This window comes from Alexandromys fortis, unplaced genomic scaffold (assembly GCF_014885135.2).
Source record: "Alexandromys fortis isolate MF-2015 unplaced genomic scaffold, M_Fortis_MF-2015_v1.1 scaffold_6, whole genome shotgun sequence".
NCBI lineage: Eukaryota > Metazoa > Chordata > Mammalia > Rodentia > Cricetidae > Alexandromys > Alexandromys fortis.
The window spans coordinates 6,594,289-6,613,938 of record NW_026067902.1 but is presented as its reverse complement, the minus strand read 5'-3'; the positions used below and the strand labels follow the sequence as shown (position 1 = coordinate 6,613,938).

The following is a 19,650-nucleotide window of genomic DNA, read 5'->3' as shown; positions in this document are numbered from 1 at the left end:
ATAGTGTTTTTGATGTTTTCTTGGATTTGGTTTGCTACTGTTTTATTGAGAAATTTCACATCTACACCTATATGGGATATTGGTCTATAATTTTCTCTTTTTTTTGTTGTTGAGTATTTGTGTGGTTTTGGCATCAGGGTAATAGTGGATTTATAAAAAGAATTTGGAAATGGCCTTTCAGTTTCTATTTTGTGGAATAATTTGTGAAGTATTGACATTGGTTTTTCTTTGAAAATGTGGCAAAATCCTGTGCTGAATCTGTTAGGCTGGATTTTTAATTATTGCTTCTATTTCAATAGGGTTTATGCATCTGTTTAAAATGTCCATTTTGTCCTGATTTAACTTTAGTATGTCATATATATCAAGAAATTCACTCATTTATTTTAGGTTTTCCACTTTAGTGGAATACAAAATTTTAAAATAAGTTCTTATGATTTTTGAATTTCCTTAGTGTCCAATCTAATGTCTCCCTTTTCATCTTCAATTTTATTAATTTGGAGATTTTTTTCTTCTGATTCGTTTAGTTTAAGGTTTGTTAATCTTGTTGACTCTTTCAAAGAGTCATTTTATTGACTCTTTGTATTGTTAGTTCTTTTCATTTGCTTGCTTCTATTTCATTGCCTTCTGAGTTTGGTTATTCCTGTCAATTTCTTTTTGGTGTTATTTATTTTGTTTTTTTTTTCTAGAGCTTTCAAGTGTGTCGTTAAGTTATTAATATGGTTACTTTCCAGGTTTTGGATATAGGTGCACAATGCTATGAACTTGTTTTTTAGAGCTGCCTTTATTATGTCCCTATGTTTTGTTGGCATGTTGTATTTTCATTTTCATTCGGTCCTAAAATAATTTTAGTTTCCTTTTTGATTTCAGTCTTGACCTGTTTTTATTCAGTAGCAAGTTATTCAGCTCCCATGAGTTTGTATACTCATATTGATGTTGATATTCAGCTGTAATCCATGGTGGTCAAATAGGAAGCAGGATGTTATTTCAATTTTTCCCTAAGACTTGCTTTGTGCCCTTGTATGTGGTCAGTTTTGGAGAAAGTTCCATGGGCTGCTGAGAAGAAAATGTATTATTCTTCAGTGTTTGGGAAAGTGTTCTATACATGTTTGTTAGGTCCATTTGATTTGTGATTTTGTTTAGCTCCAGGGTTTCTCTGTTTTTGTCTGGGTGACCAGAGAGGAAGGTATTAAAGTCATACACTATATATTAGGGTCAACATGTAATTTGAGATGTAGTAGCATCTCTTTTTATCAAATTAGGTACCCTTGTATTTGGTGCATAAATGTTTAGGCTTATAATAATATCCCATTGGTTGATTTTTCATTTAGTGAGTATGCAGTATCCTTTCCTATCTTTTCTGATTAGTTTTAATTTTGAAGTCTATTTGTCAAATACTAAGATACTATTTCTGTTTGTTCTTGGTTCCGTTTGCTTGGAACATCCGTTTCCTTCCTTTCGCCCTCGGGTGATATACTGGCTGGTTTTGTGTGTCAGTTAGACACAAACTAGAGTCATCAGAGAGCTTTCATTGAGGAAATGCCTTCATGAGATCCAGCTGTAAGGCATTTTCTCAATTAGTGATCAATGAAGGAGGGCCCAGCCCGTTGTGCCATCCCTGGGCTGGTGTCCTGGATTCTGTAAGAAAGCAGGCTGAATAAGCCAGGGGAGGCAAGCCAGTAAGTACTCCTCCATGGCCTCTGCATCAGCTCCTGCCTCCAGGTTCCTGCCCTGCTTGAGTTCCTGTCCTGGCTTCCTTCATCAGTGATGGACTATGATCTGGAAGAGTAAGCCAAATAAACCTTTTCCTCCCCAGCTTGCTCTTTGGTCATAGTGTTTCATCACAGCAACAGAAACCCTGACACACAGGTGATGTCTGTCATTTATGGGTGCGGTGTGTTTCTTAGATGCAGAAGAAAGATGGATCCTGATTTTTTTTAATCTGTTAGTCTATGTCTTTTTAGTGGTGAATTGAGACTGTTAATATTGGCAGTAATTATTGAGCCGTGTTTCTTAATTCCTGTTATTTTGTTGTGGTGGTGGTTTTATTTTTAAACTTCCTTTACTTTCTGGGATTATTTATTCCTTGTGTCCTGTTGGGTGTAGTTAACATTTTCTTAAGACTGAAGTTTTCCTTCTAATGCCTCATGTAGAGCTGGATTGATAAACAGAAATTTCTTAAATTTGTTTTTATAGTGAAATATTTTCTTTCTCTTTCAATTGTGATTGATAGTTTTGTTGGGTATAGCAGTCTGGCCTGGCATCTGAGTTTGTAGAGCATCAGACCAGGACCTTCTGGCTTTTATAGTCTCCATTGAACAGTCAGGTGTTATTCTTATAGGCTTGGCTTTATGTGTGACTTGGAGTTTTTTATTTGAGCCTTTTACTCTCCTTTTTTTTTGCTCTGTATATTTAGTGCTTTGATTACCATATGCTGCAGGAAGTTTCTCTTCTGGCCTTATCTGAATTGTTCGGTATGCCTTTTGCCACTTGATGGTATCTCTTTTTAGGTTTGGGAAATTTTCTTCTATAAATATCTTCTATGCCTTTGATCTGAGTTTCTTTTTACTTCTATATACTTATTATTGATAAGTGTGGTCTTTTCAAAGTATCCCAGATTTCCTGGATGTTTAGAGCCTTGATTTTTTTTTTAAATTTAGATTTAACGTTTCTTTGATTGATCTGCCCCTTTCTTTTACCTTGTTTTCAAGTCATCAATTTCTCTCTTCTACTTTATTCAGTGTGTTTAACCTCCCGAGTTCTTCATTTTGAGTTTGATTTCTGTTTGGTTTTAGTTTAGTGATTCTATTTATTTGTTAAAGTGTACTTTCATATCGTAAGTTGTTTCATTATTTCATTAAACGATTTGTGTTTTCATTGATACATTTATTCATATTCCCTTTAAGGTTCTTAAACATATACAGAATTGCTATTTTGAAGTCCTTTTCTTGTGCTTCATTGAAATCAGTTTTCTCAGTGCATATTATAAGGATGCTGGTTTTTAGAAGAGGCATACTGGTTGTTCAGGTTTCTGTTTTTGCGATGGGATCTAGGCATCTGGAGTTATGATGTTTGTGGTGTTTCTTGGTATGGATGTGTGGGCACTCTTTTGTTATGTGGGTATCCCATCCTTTGGTTGCTGTTACCCCAGTCTGACAGGTTGTGGAACCATATGCAGGTTTTTCCAAGTCTAACAACAAATCTTCTACACGGTAAATCATTATCACCCCTAAATATTTACTTAAAGGGTTTTTATTCAACAGATCAGACATTCTTGCTCATTAATTTTTTTTTGTGGGCTAAAATAAACTCTTTACCTGTGTTAATCTGTGGCATGAGAAATTCCTTCCTTACCATGTCCTATTTACAATCTCATCATGGTCCAGCTGTCAGTGAGGTTGGTATATGCATGGCTATGTATGTCCTGGGGCTCTTTAGGGCAGGGACTCAGACCATGGTTGTATTTGTACTGTTTCAGGGTCTGGCTGAAACCCTCACACAGGGATAAGTGGGCTCCATCTGCAGGAGGTGCATGGTAGGACCTTCTAGGGCCTGTAGAACAGCAGGTTTCAGGCTTCCAGCCTGAAGGTACAGTTCAGGCACTGCCTATAATATGACCAACAGCTGAGCTCATGGCTTCCCCAGTGACTGTGGACACCATCTAAGTCATAAGGTTTGGCTGGCCCAAATGACCAGAACCACTGAGGACTGTGGGAGTGCAGGAAGGTGGACTGAAAGGCCATGGCAAGGCAGGGTGGTGGGATCTGGAGGAGCAGAGTAAGAAGTGTTGTGTGGGCATAGCTGCCACTCAGTGCGGGAGCCTTGCCCATTTGCTGTACTGCAGCGCTATTCACAGTAGCAAGTTATGGACCAACACTGGCGTCTCGAAACAGAGGAATGAATAATGAAAATTTGCTATGTATACACACGGGTGGTTTCCTTCAGCCTCAAACAAACATAAAGTATGCTGTTTGTATGAAAATGGATGCAACTGAAGATTATCCCATTAGGTGAATTAAGCTAGTCAAAGAAAACAAATGTTTTCTCTCTTTTGTGCTTTTTAGATTTTATATGAATACATACAATCGTGTAAGTATTATACGAAAGTCAATGTAAAACTGTCTCGGGGGGACAAAGAGAACTAGTGTGTCGGGGCGGGCTGAGGAAAGGGAATGCAGGGGTGCGTGGGAGGTGTGCTTAACATGTAATACATAGTTGCATGAAAACTTAATAAATAAAGAAATCTGAAATGTGTCCAACGAGGCTAATATTAAGATGCTGTCAGGCCTTTTCTGGCTGCAGCAACCTATTCCTGAAGTCCTGACATAGGGGCTGGAGGGAACTTCCTTCTTCCAGCTGGGATAAGGATCTGAAGAAGCCCCTTCCCATGGATGGACAGCAGGAGACGGGCGGATGGACTGTGGGAAACTCTGACTGTACATTGCTTTCAGCACCCTGCTCCTGCCCACGAGGGACATTTCCTTTACTACTTAGTGTGAGAACCCAGTGGTTTCTAAAGGCAAAGCTCAAGAGAACACAAGTTCTTCATCATGACAACCCAAGGAGTTTCCTGGTCCCATGCTCAGTCCCCCTCATATCAGCCACACTTTGTAGAGCTAGGCAGATCTCTGTGAGTTTGAGGCCAGCCTGGGCTACAAGAGCTAGTTCCAGGACAGGCTCCAAAGCTCCAGAGAAACCCTGACTCGAAAAACCAAAAAAAAAAAAAAAAAAAAAAAAAAACCATCTGAGAAAACCAAGAGAGAATGTAGTCATCAGAGGGTTTGTGGGGCAGAGAGGAACAACCCAAGATATACTAGAAGATTTACCTCCAGTGGCCCACTTCTTCTACTCCTAAAGTTTCTAGAACCTTCCCAAGCAGCACCAGCATCCCAGGGACCCAGTATTTAACAGATGAGGCTGTTTTGTATGCACGCCATAACAAACTTGTTTTCAGTGACTCTTCAACATTACCGTTTGAGCATCTCCTCGGTCCCCCCTTTCTCCGCTCAGGGGTTCTTGTTTCAGGAGCAGACTTTGGTTCCTCTGTTACTCCTGAGGCTTCTCTCCCTCATCTGTCCGGGTTGCCTTTGTAAACCCAGTTTGCTGCTGGGTCCCAGGGAAGTGATGGCTTTCAGTTTTCCAGTTTTGTCTTCTCAAGACAGGAGTGATGTCACCCCAGCTCTCAAGTGTGGGGTCTGAAACCGAGGCCACGCTCAGGTTTGCAAAAGCTTATCCAGCTGGACACTGAGCTCCCAGGACAAGGGTGGTCTTCTGAGTCACAGAGATGACGTGAGAACCCTGGGTCTGGTTCGTGTTGAGTGCTCATGGCCTCAGGGGACAGCTTCTCCCTGTTTTGTCAGACCAGAGGGACTGCACCTGCCTCAGAATGCGTAAACAAAACAGATCCCACAGATGGGAAGCATCACAAAGCTTCTGTGGTGTTAAGACGGAGACACTTTTCTGGGACCAGTGTCTCTGGTATGGCAGAAAGGACACTTTGGCTTTCTGTGGTATTTACTTTCTCTTCCGTGCTTCGCTGTTCTGACATTACCACATACGTTATTGACAACAATAGCCTTGGACCTGGTTTCTCACAGGCTGCCTTCTCGCCCCACACCCCAGTTTTGTTCCGGCATGGACTGGCCCCAGGCCATAGGAAACATGCACTCTCTCAGTTTAAAGGGGAGTTGACAGGAACCACTGGGGAAAACATTCATTCCGGCATCTGGCCTCATGGAACTCACTGCTGCCGGACACTCCCAGGAACTTGAGTGATGCCAACACAAGACATTGCCATGACCACCGCTCTGCATGACCTTTCCTCACTCCGTGCCTGTGGGCTGGCAGGACAGCTGTGCTCTTGAGTGTCTGTTGCCAGAGAATTCTCCAGGGCCATCAAAGAGATGGCCACATTTTCTGGTTCCAAGGCAGAGAGATTAGAAACAGAGGGCTCTAGTACACAGTCACTGCACCAGAGAGGGGGCTAAAGGACCCTGGTCCTGTGTTAGATAGAAGGCTGTAAGTCCTTGTCACTTATCAGACAGAGGACGATGGAACCCTACCCATGTGTCAGGGTTAGAGGGTACTGGAAGGCAGGGGGTTGTTGGACACTGTTACTGCCAGGCAATTATCTGTGAGGCCCTGTCTCCGTGCCATAGTGAGGGCCTTGGGTTGCTGTCATCACTTCAGAGGCCAGTGGAACCCTTCCACTGGGCCAGGCAGCAGGTTTGTAGGAAACCATCACTGGTACAGAGCGCCATGGTATGTTCTTACTGGCTCACTTAATGGACAGCTGGCTTCCTTCGTGTTCAACTGAGAACATGGGCTCATTCCTTCAGGTCACTTAGGAACGTGGCCTCTCCACTTCCGGGAGATTCTTGTCCACCTTCCTAGATGGCGTTAGAAGAAGAGCTCTTTTATGGATGTAGATTATGAAGCTTCCCAGCTCAGGGCCTCCCGCAGAGACAGCTCCATAGAGACATGACGTCATCTCTGCTCTGTGCACATCTGCAGAATTCCCAGGGGCACCCACTGTTTAGTCACCTTGCCTTTCATGAAAGTGAGTTGCTTTTATGGCTCTCTTTACGGGGTGATTAGCTTGTGGCTTCTCTCTCATTTGTGTGAGTCTCCAGGAGGGCTTTGATCAGTCGCCATTACTGGATCTGAAGACTCCTGCAGTACCATCACACAGTAAACTCCAGAAACCTCAGGGGCATCGTTTCAGTTCAGTCCCTATGGAATTTGGACCACCTTTTCCTTTAATGATGCCTATAAATAGTCTTTGTATTACGCCTCTTATAGAGATGGAGAAAGAAAATCTAGCTAAGGACATTGCAGTAGAGACAATGGTGGCAAGGAAGAGACACAAGGGGGGGGGAAGGGACTAGAAAGAGGCTGGCTGATGGGTGTGAGTGAGAGGATTGTTCTCATCTTCTAGAACACATAGAACCTTTTGCAACACTCTTTTGTGTTTTACCGTGAATTAGAAGTTAGAGGGCTCTGTGACTCACACCTGTCATCCTCCTACTTGAAAAACTGAGACAGGAGGATTGGAGAACTGAAGTTCTGACCAGCCTGGACTACTGAATAAGATCCCATTTCAAGAACTAAAGAATAACCATCACCAAAAAGAACGAGTGGTTTCCCAGCATGAAGACATGACAGATAACCCCAAGAAAATGCTAATGACTTCTATTAGGTCATCACAGACTGGGCCTATATTTTGAGTTATCACATTGCCTTCCATAAATATATATGGTTATGTGTTAATTAAAAAGTCTAAACACGCAGCAAAGGAAATTTTAGTCTGCTTGATCCTTAAGCCCGCCTTTTCAGTTGATAACCTTGATCTGCCTTCTGTGAGTGGAGGATGGCCGAAAACACACAGGCATAATGGAACTTCATGGGAGGAGAAATATGAGGCAGGCTCCAAGGAAGCGCAAAAGGAGGCCTTAAATCTGTGCTTCAGGCAAGAGCTCTGGGAGGCCCTGATAAGAGGCGAGCCCCTAGCTGATGCAGTCTTAGTCAGACCAATCATATTATTATTTGCTTTGAGAGAATAAGAGTTTAAAAATTTCTCTTTTTGCAGACATCAGGATTTTGCAAAACAGCAACAAATGGGTCGAAAGGTTTCACAATTTAACTCCATCTGGGGAGTGGTTTAAAATTTGAGGCGACAGTTGATTCCTATTTTACCTGGTATTGCAATCATTAAGATGATGATGATGCGCTGGCTACCACTTGTTTGACCTGGGGGAAGTATGGGTGCTGCTGCTTTCTGAGCGTGCACAACGTGCTAGGTCTTCACACTGAGCCACGAGAGTGTCTTTGAAGAACATCGCTACACTTTATCATTTCAGTCAATGGTGCCTGACCAGGGGCCAGGATTAGGAGAGTCCGGGTCTGTTGTAGCTTACCCTTTGCTGTTTCTAGGCTAATTGGTACTCTTCTTAAGATGCCATCTTCTGAGTTAAATGGAAATGGTGAGGGATGTGAGTTAGGTAGCATGCAGGGATCATGCTGGGTTAAACATTCAGTGAGTTCGGAAGACTGAACAGGGGTTCCGGTCCTTCCTCCTTTTTCTAATGGAAGAGGCAGAGAAACGAGGCCACTGTTACATCGCACCTGCACAGCCTGTTTGACAGGTGGGTCCTGAGAATGAACAGGCTCTATGTGCCCTGGCCAAGCCCTGAGCCTCACAGCCTGCAGCTGGCCTCTTGGCTGCTGTTGCCTCTTTGGCTGAGGCATCCTTCTCTGGCGGCTTTGCCTCTCCAGCATCTGTTGAATCATTTGCTTTTTCTTCTCCTAAGAGACAGTCCAGGGAGCTGGGGGGCTTGTTATTGTGGGAAGGCTGCCACCCTTATGGTGCCTTATAGTCCTCATTGAGTGACGGATTTATGTGACCAGTTTTGATAAGTGGCTGTTTGCAACTTACTGGTTGGACAAATTCTTTGTCATTTCTACTTGAAAGGCTGGCCCTCTGAGAGCCGTGACTAAGTGACGAGTGGATGAGAAGGTCATTTGTAGTTGCCTAACATCTTGTCACAGCTCATCTTCTGATCTTTCTGTTTCTATTGTTTTGATCTTATTTTTTTTTTTAGAAAGAATGCGAGAGCTGAAAATTGGGAGGTGAGAGGACTATTAATAGACCCCATAAACAGCCAACCACTTGCTTGACAAACACACCAACACATTGTGCTAAGATCTAAGTCCTTTGCCTTTAATGACTTGAGATTTGCTGAACTCCAAGGCACCCTGGGTTCGTTTTCCTGCTGGGACTCGGTCATGGTGACATTCTGACTTGGCAGTGTGAGAGCCACTCTGCTGACTCATGCTTCTCTCAACTCCGTCCAGGTCTCCACAAACCTAACAACTAGCATGTGGTCACTGTGCAGGTGTCTGGAACGGTTCCCAGGGCCCATTGCGAAGGCAAGAGCCCCATCATACACTTGGTGCTTTACATAAATGCAAAGCAATTTCTCCTCTCCCATCAGGGCCCCGCCTCTGGTAATTTAAGTATTTGGTAAAGAGCAGCTCCGAGGCTACTTCGCTGGTTGGGCTCTGAGCATTTCAGGTCAGTTTTCCACTTAATTCCCACAACAGCCTTTGGGCGTGACTACCAGCAAGGGCGTTGTTTTCAGGTGAGAACTGTTTGTGTGACCACGATGAAGCCACTCAGTAAGCGGTAACGCCGGGACAGGAGTCTGGGTGGTCCTGATGCCAGGGCTCATGTTATTATCAGGCATGACTCGTTCTAAGTTCAATAAGTCTAGTTCTTGGACGCTTGCATCAGGAAGTCACCTGGGAGATGTGTGAAGCAGGCTGTAGAAGGAGATGGAAAATGAGTGTGTCTGGGCTCGGTTAGAGGGAGCCAACCGGCCCAAATTCCTTCAGAAACGTGTAGGCAAGCAAGCAAACTTTATTTATTTAAATTTTATTCATTATGTATACAGTGTTCTGCCTGCATGTATCCCTGAAGGCCAGAAGAGGGCACAAGACCCCATTACAGATGGTTGTGGGCCACCATGTGGTTCCTGGGAATTGAACTCAAGACCTTTGGAAGAGCAGGCAGAACTTTTAACCACTGAGCCATCTCTCCAGCCCTCAAGCAAACTTTCAAAACCAGGGCAAAGAACTCACACACACATAAAGTGCAATAACCTGTGATTATTCAGCAATCCCAAAATAATACAAATATTTCATCCCACAGGCAAAAGGTGAGTTCCAGGCCAGCTAGGGCTATGTCTTGAGACCCTGTCTCAAGAAACAGACAAGAAGATAAATGAGAAGGAGAAGATTTTGATGGTGGAAGCTAGAGACCAAAAGCAATGATGGGAGGGACAGATGACATCAATGATTGATTTCCCCCCCTCCCCCAGAGATACAAATGTCTAATGAAACGTAGTTTCAGAGGCTTAGGGTAAACAGTAGCAGAGAATGTAGCAATAGAAAAGTAATTCTGTGTGTAGAGAAAAGTAACCCAGCAATTCACACAGGTTTCCCCATGGCCGCTAAATTGTAATTTCTTATGCACGTAAACTTGAAATACAATCTATCTGAAAATAAAACTATGTCAAGAAAATGACAGAATGCTTAATCAGAGTTCTTTGATGTGCCATTGGAGGGAATGATGCATTTCATAATTAAGCCAGACTTTTCTGTGGTCAAAGGAGAGAATTTTGCAGCTGTTAATTTACTTTTTGTTTAATAGTATTATTATTTTTCATTGTGCTCTCTTGAGCATCTTGTCATGTTGGTCTATCTGTTGAGGATGTATAGTGTGGACATATAGTTGTGTCTGTAATCTTGTTATTGATGCAACATTGAAGTTGTTTATTGTTCACTAAGACAAACAACATTGCACAGAGCAACTTTTGTGCTTGCTTTTGGTGGTGACCATGACTTCATGATAGCATTCTGCTGTTCCAGAGATGATTGACAGTTCCTGCTAGTCCACCTCTGGACACATCACGGCATACTCCTCCAAGCAGCTTTGGCTAGGTAGGTTTTGACTTGTCTAGCCTAAATTCTCTTTGGTCTAGCCTAAATTCTCTTAGAACTGTTATCTGGTGAGTGACTAATCTTTAAAATGTTTTCTTTGCACACATTCAGTATACAAGGTGATAGCTTCATAGTGAAATTTCATTGAATGAACCAGATTCTTTGATCATATTCTTCTCTCATTACCCTCCTTTGTTTTCCTTATTCCTAGTTTCTTCTGTTCAAATACTATTTTGGCCATTTGTATCCAACAGATAGGAAAACTGTTGTACTTGGAAAGGTCTGCTTGCCTCTTACTCCATGTCTCATGGCTCTTGCAGCTGTTTTCCCTCACCAGATCTCTCGCTCACCTTGATCTTTGTCCTGGTGTCTGCTTCTGAGAAGACCTGAACCGCTTTAGTGAGCATTCCTTTAGGAACAACAACAAAACCCCTGGAGAAACACAAATTTGGGGCCACCAAGGATTATGTATCTGTACATTGACCTGTGTAGTCATTTAGCATTTTAAAAGTAGATCCGGGGATCCGACTTAGGACTCTTCCCATGCTATGTAAGTGCTCTGTTGCTTCACTAGATCCTCTGCCCATTTTAAAAGTCGATACAATGTGTATAAAATGAAGTGGACTCATAAACAGCACACAGGATTTTGTAAACTGAGAACTCAGAAGCAACAGCTTATTACCCACTCCTCAGAAACCCTTCCTTGGCACCCCTACACTCATTTTCTACTTCTCCAAAGCTAAACATCTTCTGTCTTTAAAAAGTTAATTTTTTTTATTTACCTGTTTTGTGTACATGTGCACCACAGCACACATGTGGACTCTCTACTTCTGCTATGTACTTTTTGGAATTAAATTTAAGTCATCAGGCTTGGAGGCAGGTTCATGAACCTACTAAGCCATCTTGCTGGCCTACCTTCTGCCTTTGACTATCTTAAATTAGTTTTGGTTATACTTGAAAAAACAAATCACAAGCTTCAGTATGTTTCACAACCATGCGATATGTATTCTTTACTACTGGCTTCCTTTTCTCAATATTATGTGTGTGAAATTAACCCATATCTATTTGTGATCACTGCTGTATAATATTCTATCTCCTGACTAAGTAATAATTTATTCATTCATTTTATTATAACTTTAATGTCCAGTTTCTATCTGTTAAAAACAGTGCTGAAACTCCCACACCTACATCTCAGGGAACATTGGGGGAAGAGAGAGTGGAAAGATGATAAGAGTCAGAGGATCAGGGAGTTTGCTCTGAGACTGTGTCTCCTAGTAATGTCAAAAGCCACACCCATTAATGTCTCACTAACATGACTGCCCAACATGAGTCAAAGAAGGAGACTGACCCTTCCCAGGGTCTAGCTTTTACAGAACTAGAAGATGTTATGCAAGCTTCCAAAAAGAAAAGCAATGAAAAGCCCTTCCCAGCTATGATGCCTATGAACCACAAGAATGACCAGATGGGCAACATATCCGTAAAGGTGTAATAGTGGTGCTTATATGTGGGTGGTAACCAAGAGCTGTCTAATTGAACCTAAGGCCTGCTCAACAGAAATGCAGTCATGCCTGGTACTATAAGCCTAGCTAACGGCTGGTGAGGTTATGGATGTTAGCTGAGAACTGACTACTGCCATTTCCCTAAATCAGTACGATTCCTAACTGCATTCTAAATAATTATCCTTATACTAACAAACAAGTGTAGTTTCCACTCCTTATAAAAGAAATTTCTTTTTCTCAGCAGACGGAGACCATTACAGAAAGCCACGCCTGCTTAAAATACAGAGAATAACTGACCATGTGGTCCTACCCCCAACAAGTACATCAATAATACAACTCCTACACCTAAAGCTCAGAAGCATCTTGAAAGGGATAGTCGAAAGATTGTAAGATCCAGAGGATCAGAAAGTGTGCTGTGAGATTGTGTCTTTTAGATATGATAGGGGAGCGACACCCATGAAATTTCAACAACATGTCTGCCAAAATAAGACTGGAACAATTCCAAAAATAGCTGGTACCCCAGTGTAGATGGGGGAATCTCTTGGGGCTCAACCCTATCTGAAGGTCTACAAGCAATTAATGACAGCTGAGGGAGGGAGAATTAGTCTTCCCCAGCGATGAGGCCCCTAATTGATTATTCAGTATCATAATTCAGCTTTAAATACCACACACACACACACACACACACCCCAATAATTATTAAATAAAAAGAGGCCATGACTTTGTGAGAGAACAGGGGCAATGGTAAAGGAAGGAGAGAATGATCTAATTATATCCTTGCTAAAAGTAAAATGGAAAGTCAAAAAAGAATTTGACATAAAATTTTGAGAGAACCAATTATATTTTTGATTTCATTGTTGTTGATAAATTCAATGTCATGTTTGTAATGGTTTAAGTAAAATACTGCAGGTCTCCAAGTGGTGGCAGTGGGCAGTGGGCTATGAGACCACTCTGCAGGTCCCCAAGTAGCAGCAGGCAGTGGGGAGTAGGTCCTGAAACCACGGCAGGCCACAAAGGCAGCCAGGTCCCAGGCAGGAAGCCACGTGGTGGGTGAGAAAAATCCAAGGGATCCTGGGCCCCCAGTCAAATGCACCATACAGGGTGTGCAGTGCTAGCGTGGGAGGACTGACCCTGGGTTGTCTGGTCATGTTTTCAGGTAAGGGAAGCAATCCAGAGATGAATGTCAATGAAGGGCTCAACCGTAGCCGTTAAAGCCATGGTTAGGGGTTGTCCCTCCATTTCTAGAAACGCCAGAAGATTTCCAGGAGCTCAACAGTCAATTCCTCAGGTTCAGAGAAACTGTTAAGCTGACCAGAATGAGGAAACTCACCAAATGAAAGCGGTGGTGTATGTAGACGGCACACTCAGGCAGATGGAAAGGAGAGCTGTTGTAAAAAAACCTGGTTCTCGAGCCCAGGGTTCCACACATCCTCAGCCAGCCTGCCCATGGGCTAGAGGGAATGTGGAGAGCCTGGCCAAATCACGGAGCACCAGTCTGAGTCATAGCACCATTGTAATGGTTTAAGTAAAATACTGCAGGGCTGAGTGGCTGGAGTGGGCGGTGAGTCTCCAAAGTGGCAACAAGCAGCAGGCAGTGGGTCCCAAGAGCAGCCAGTCCCAGGTAGGGATGGCACAGTTCCCCGAGTGGCTGCATTGGGCCATGAGTCCCAGGCAGGGAACCGTGTGTTAGGTGAGAGATCTCGATGAGATAGCCAGTCCCACAAGGAAAGACAGACAGAAGACATGCCACGAGACCATGCTGCACAGGTCTCTGAAAGTGGCTGATCTTGGCAGGTAGCTATGTGGTGGGTGAGAGACTGAGACATGGAGAGGCATGCTATGCAGAGTGAGGTTGGATATTTATTTAGTGGGTTATGGAGAGGAAAGGGGAGAAGGGGAGAAAAGCAGAGAGAGAGAGAGGCAGAGAGAGAGAGAGAGAAAGAGAGAGAGAGAGAGAGAGAGAGAGAGAGAGAGAGAGAGAGAGAGAGAGAAAAGGAAAGAGCTCAGGCTGGAACCTGAAGATCAGCTTGCCTCGACAACAGGGGGTGGGGTGGAGAGAGAGGGCATGACTTGTCACTTAAAGGGACAGGACAGACCATTACAATGTTGATTCTAATTTTTCACATATACCATTTCTCCATCTCTGAAAATTATTTGTCCTCCACCTGAACTGAGCTCATGGGGACTTATGAACTCTAGACTGACAGCTGGGGAGCCTGCATGGGACAGAAAAAGGCCCTCTTTATGTGGGAAACAGCTGTGTAGCCTGGACTGTTCGAGGGGCCTCTGGCAGTGGGACCAGAATCTATGCCTGATGCATGAGCTGGCTTTTTGGAGCCCATTTCCTATGGTGGGGTGTTTTGCTCAGCCTTGATGCAGGGGGAAGGAGGTTGGCCCTGCCTCAAATTAGTGCACAAAGCTTTCCTGACTCCCCATGGGAGGCCTTACCCTTTCAGAGGAGTGGATGGGGGATGGGTTGGTAGAGAAGTGGGGGGAGTGGGAGGAGGGGAGGTATGTAAAATTGTGGAGGCCCAAAATTATGAGCCTGTTTCCCCATTGACCAAAAGTCAGAGAGTTGGAACTTGTTTCTAGTTCCTTCAAGGTTATTGTGCTTCAACCTCAAAACAAAGATCTCACCTAGTTGTAAATCAGAGGGTTCTGCTCTCTTGGGGTTATTGTCAACAGGTGTGACTAATAGTCAGACCTGTGCTCCAGGAATAGAAAAGTAGATCTGTTCTTACCTCAAACAAAATCTAAGGATCCAACTAAGCTTCAGTTCCCTTTATGGAGATAACTTGAGATTCCACCCAGGGAGTGGTTTGCCTACAGACTGTTTTGGTCTAGGGTGTGATGTGACTTGGTGGCTTGTTTTGTTCTAGAAACAGAATGTTTAACTATGAATGTAGCCCGCAACTTTCAATTGGTATGCTCATTTCCTTGTATCATATTAAAGTTGTCTTTTGTCTTACTCCTACCTTTTGGGGTCTGGGGTATTTTAAGCAGTTGGAAATTAAATGAGGGTGAATTTTCAGTGCTCACTGGAATTCCCTCCTGATACTATCCTATATATTTCTCTGTTTTATTATTTTCACTTGCACCTAAATTACCATGCCTCTACTCTGGAGAAAGGTATTTTTGTCAAGGCTGGTCCCTGACATAAACTGAATAAAAAATGTAAAATAAAAAAAGAAAATTATATGTCCTCAAAGTTCTGAAAGTTTGGGGTGATACATCTTGGTATGGGTCTACTTTCTTATATTATTCTGGATACTTAGATGCCCTTTATCCTGGAAAATTGTTCCTGTGTTCCTGGGAGGGTTTCCTTGATATTTTTCTTTCCTGTACCCTATTTTCTTGGCATGGCCATTCTGAATGTAGGTGTCCTCAACTTTCTGATGATTTTCAAGACTTTCTATGTGTTGCACACCTACCCCCACACTCCAGATTCTCTATGGACTCCAGATGCCCATTTGATACCTCAACTTACATGCTAAGTGTAAGCTCTCCACATCTGCTCTGCTGTCTCAGCCCAAACCACAGGGAACTGCATCCACAAATGGCAGCTTATAGCCTTCCACTGGTCATACCAGAGATATGGGATCCATATTTCTCAGTCTAATTGCTGCCTGGTCTTCTGCGAGTTAATCAGCTCCCCTCACTACCCTCTCCTTCACAAGCCATGCACCAGGCACACCATGTTTCTATCACATAAAGAAAGTCTTAGGGCCTTCCCACTGCTGTTCCTTCAGCCTAAAATATGCCTAAATGTTTTCATTTAAAGGGAGATAAGATATAGAGATAAATACTTTGCATTGTTATGGATCTTGGTTTATTGATACATATTTAAGGTTTATTTTGTTATACAGTGTATATGTATTTCTGCTCTTGTTTAAGGTATTATGTTTGTGCAGCTCATTTAAAAATGTATAATTAAAAATTATGAATTAATATATAATCATTTATAATAGTCAAACTTGTAGTCATGTTAGTTATGTTTTCTAATATACAGAGATATATTTCAGATGGATAGGTATTCTTCAACCCTTTCAGAGACATACAGAATATGGCATTTAAAATGTCTTAAGAACATAGACTTTTCTTGATAGTGAGACATGTCTGCTTCTGGTAGCACCAATTACTTCAAGAGGAAGACAGGCATCTAAGAATCTTCTTATTGAGACTTATGGGCTAGAAACTGCTCTTGCCTGGGCTTCTTGATGGTATGCTGTATGAACTTGACATGCAAGACCCATAGAAAATGGCTGCTGAACTTGCCTACTTCAGGGTTCCTGCTCCACCAAAGAAAATGCCAGTCATTCTGAAGGACACAGAAGAAAGTAACTGATAAACTGCCAATGTAGGCAGAACAAATCTTCAAATTTCCTGCTTCATGGAATAGTCTGCTGGATGCTATGGTCCTGTAGGTTGAAGATGGATGCCTCAATGTTACAGAAGAACCACAGTTTGAATTGGTTTTTCCTAATGTTAAGACAATGGGTTTCTTTGACCGCTCCTCAGAATTTGTGAGCATGATCAGACTCCCAGTGGTCAGTCCCTTAAAGAAAACTGAGTCCTTCCTCATACCAACCCCTGCCAGAAGGCATCACCTGTGAAGAGCTATACTTCAGCATCTTTATCACAGGTTTTAAAGACTCTCTTAGATGTCTTTCTGTCTGGACCCTTCCTTCCTTCCTTCCTTTTTTTTTTAAATGCGGTTTTGGGGTGAGCATGGAGGTCTTCAATGCCTCTCATTCTCAATTATAAGTCTGCAGTCATCAATACCATTGCAAAGGAAGCTTCCTTGCTTATAGCAGTTGGCAGTAGCACAGACGGACTTCAACATGGTTTCCATTGGCAGTTTGGATATGGGACATACCCCGGTCCTTAGTAACAGCATGGATCATGGACATCACCATGGCCTGTGACCACATAGCCTCCCATAGACACCAGCATGGCCTCTGGGAGCAGCATTTATCAATGACATCAGCCTAGCCTCCTGGAGCAACACAAACCATGGATGTCAGCACTGCATTTGGTGGCAGCACAGACCAAAGAAGGCCTTTCAGGAGTTGTCATTCCAGAGATACATTATTGTTGCTCTGAGTCAATGAGGTTGGACAACATGGGGCAGGGGCAGCAGGACCCTCTTGAGCTCCAGGCTGCTGCACACCACCCTGCCCTTGGCACTGGCCACCTACTGGCTCCTTTGTCCCCACAGTAGTGCTCGCATGCCACAGTAGCTCCACTCCTTTCTGCCACCCCCTGCCCTCGCCCCCAGTGTCATGAAACCACTTTTTAAAAGCATCTTCCCATATATTATTTTATCAAACATTTGTTAATAACATTAAATCAGCCACTATAGAAGAAAAATAAAATAGCAAGGGAAAAAATAACAACCATATCTGTAAGCAGAAACTTTGTAAATAAAGCAACAATTTTTGAAAAAAAAAAAAGCATCTTCCCATAAGTTCTTCCATTTTAAAAATCACCCTCCACCATGATATCTCCCCACACAGCCTCTGTTTGTCTCTCAGACTCCTTGTAATGCCCCAGAACCCAAGGCCCTGAGGGCACTGGCAGGGGCTGTCTTGAATCTACTTCTCCAAATTAAGGTGCCTTTAAAGGCAGCTCAAATGGGATAAAATTGAACACCTGTGAAAGTGTGCTCAGTGCTGGAGCTTGAACACTTTAATTCCCAAGATTCTCTGTCGAGATGCATTTTACCTTGAACCTCAGTTTTAATTGATTTTTCCTAATGTTAAGACAATGGGTTTCTTCGACCGCTCCTCAGAATTTGTGAGCATCATGCGTTAAGATCTCGGATGTTACTTAGCGTCTCTGGGGTTGTGGACTACAGGCTCATTGTCCTTTGCTTTACAGCTAGTATCCACTTCTGAGTGAGTACATGGCATGCTCATCTTTCTGGGTCTGGGTTACCTCATTCAGGAAGGGTTTTTTTTTCCTAGTTCCATTCATTTGTATTCAAATTTCAAGATGTCTTTGTTTTTTTACTGCTGAGTAGTACTCCATTGTGTAAATGTACTACATTTTCTTTATCCATTTTTCAGTTGAGGGACATCTAGGTTGTTTCCAGGTTCTGAATATCACAAATAAATGCTGCTCTGAACATAGTTGAGCAAATGTCCTTGTAATATGATTGAGCATCCTTTGGGATACCCAAGAGTGGTATTGCTGAGTCCTGAGATAGGTTGATTCCCAATTTCTGAGACACTGCCATAGTGATTTCCAGAGTGGTTGTACAAGTTTGCATTCCCACCAACAATGGATGAGTGTTCCCCTTACTCCACATCTTCTCCAGTATAAACTATCACTAGCTAGTCTGACTCATGAAAGATGGTATCTCAGTAATTTTGATTTGCATTTCCCTGATGGCTAAGGATGTTAAACATTTCCTAAGTGTCTATAGTCTACAACCCTAGAGAAGCTAAGTAACAAGGTGAACCCTATGAGAAACATATATAGATTCCCCTGGGAAGGGGAAATAGACAAGATTGCCTCACAAAATTGGGAGCATGGGGGTGAGGGAAGAAGGGAGGGCAGAAGAGGAGGAGAAGGTGGATGGGGAGGGGAGAGGAGAACTTGAGGAAATGGGATAGTCGAGATGGAGGAAGGACAGAGATAAGAGCAAGGAAAGAGATATCTTGATTGAGGGAGCCATTATGGGGTTAGCGAGAAACCTGGCTTTAGAGAAGTTCCCAGGAATCCACAAGGATGACCCCAGCGAAGACCCTAAACAATAGTGGAGAGGGTGCCCAAATCAGATTGATGACTATCTTAAATGTCACCGTAGAACCTTCATCTAGCAACTGATGGAGGCAGGGGCAGAGACCCGCAGTGGAGCACTGGGCTGAGCTCCCAAAGTCCAGTTGAAGAGTTAAAGGAATGAGAATATGAGCAAAGAGGTCAAGACCATGATGGGGACACTCACTGAAACAGCTTACTTGAGCTAATGGGAGCTCACAAACTTTGGCCAGACAGGGAAGGAACTAGCTAGCATAGGACCAAGCTAGACCCTCTGAATGTGGGTGACATTTGTATCGCTGAAGCAGGCTGCAGGGTCACTGGCAGTGGCACCAGGATTTGTCCCTGCTTCTTGTACTTTGGCTTTTGGGAACCCATTCTTTTTGGATGGATACTTTACTCTGCCTGGATATAGTGAGGAGGGCCTTGGTTCTTCTTAGGAACAATGTGCCTTGCCCTCTCTGGGGAGTAGATAGGGGGTGGAATACGGGTAAAGGTGAAGGGGATGGGAGGAGGGGAGGAAATGGGAACTAGAATTGGTATGGAAAATGAAAAAAAGATTTTTTTTTAAAAAATAAAACAAAAAAATCACAGATGTTGCTTTTGGTGTTTTGGAGAGGAATGTGAAGTCTGCTCTTTGCTTGCTTAGTGGAAATGGCTGCTTCCAGCAGAGGGCGCCCTTACACAGTGGATCTCCCCAGCCTCGGGATTACTTGGTGCTATTGAAAAGTACTGGGTAATGGCCCTTGCTTCTGAAGGCTTTGCAGTCTAGCTTGTTTTTGGCAAGCCATTTATTCCTAAGGTGTTAAAGTGTTAAGAAGACTTGTTCCAGTATTTTCATAGTTGGATAACTACTAAACTCTACTATTGATGACGGTGGTAGCAGATCATA

At 43.1% G+C, this 19,650-nt stretch overlaps 1 long non-coding RNA gene across 3 annotated transcripts in view; it reads left to right on the top strand.

The window, feature by feature from the left end:
* The window catches only part of LOC126496844 (uncharacterized), a 96,709-nt gene extending 77,566 nt beyond the window's left edge, over positions 1-19,143 (top strand). The window contains exon 5 of one of the 3 annotated variants that reach the window (XR_007590455.1): positions 10,426-19,143. This is a non-coding gene — a long non-coding RNA (uncharacterized lncRNA). The remainder of the gene's footprint in view (positions 1-10,425) is intronic. The other 2 variants (XR_007590454.1, XR_007590456.1) reach the window with 2 other exon arrangements.
* The last annotated feature ends 507 nt before the right edge of the window (positions 19,144-19,650 follow it).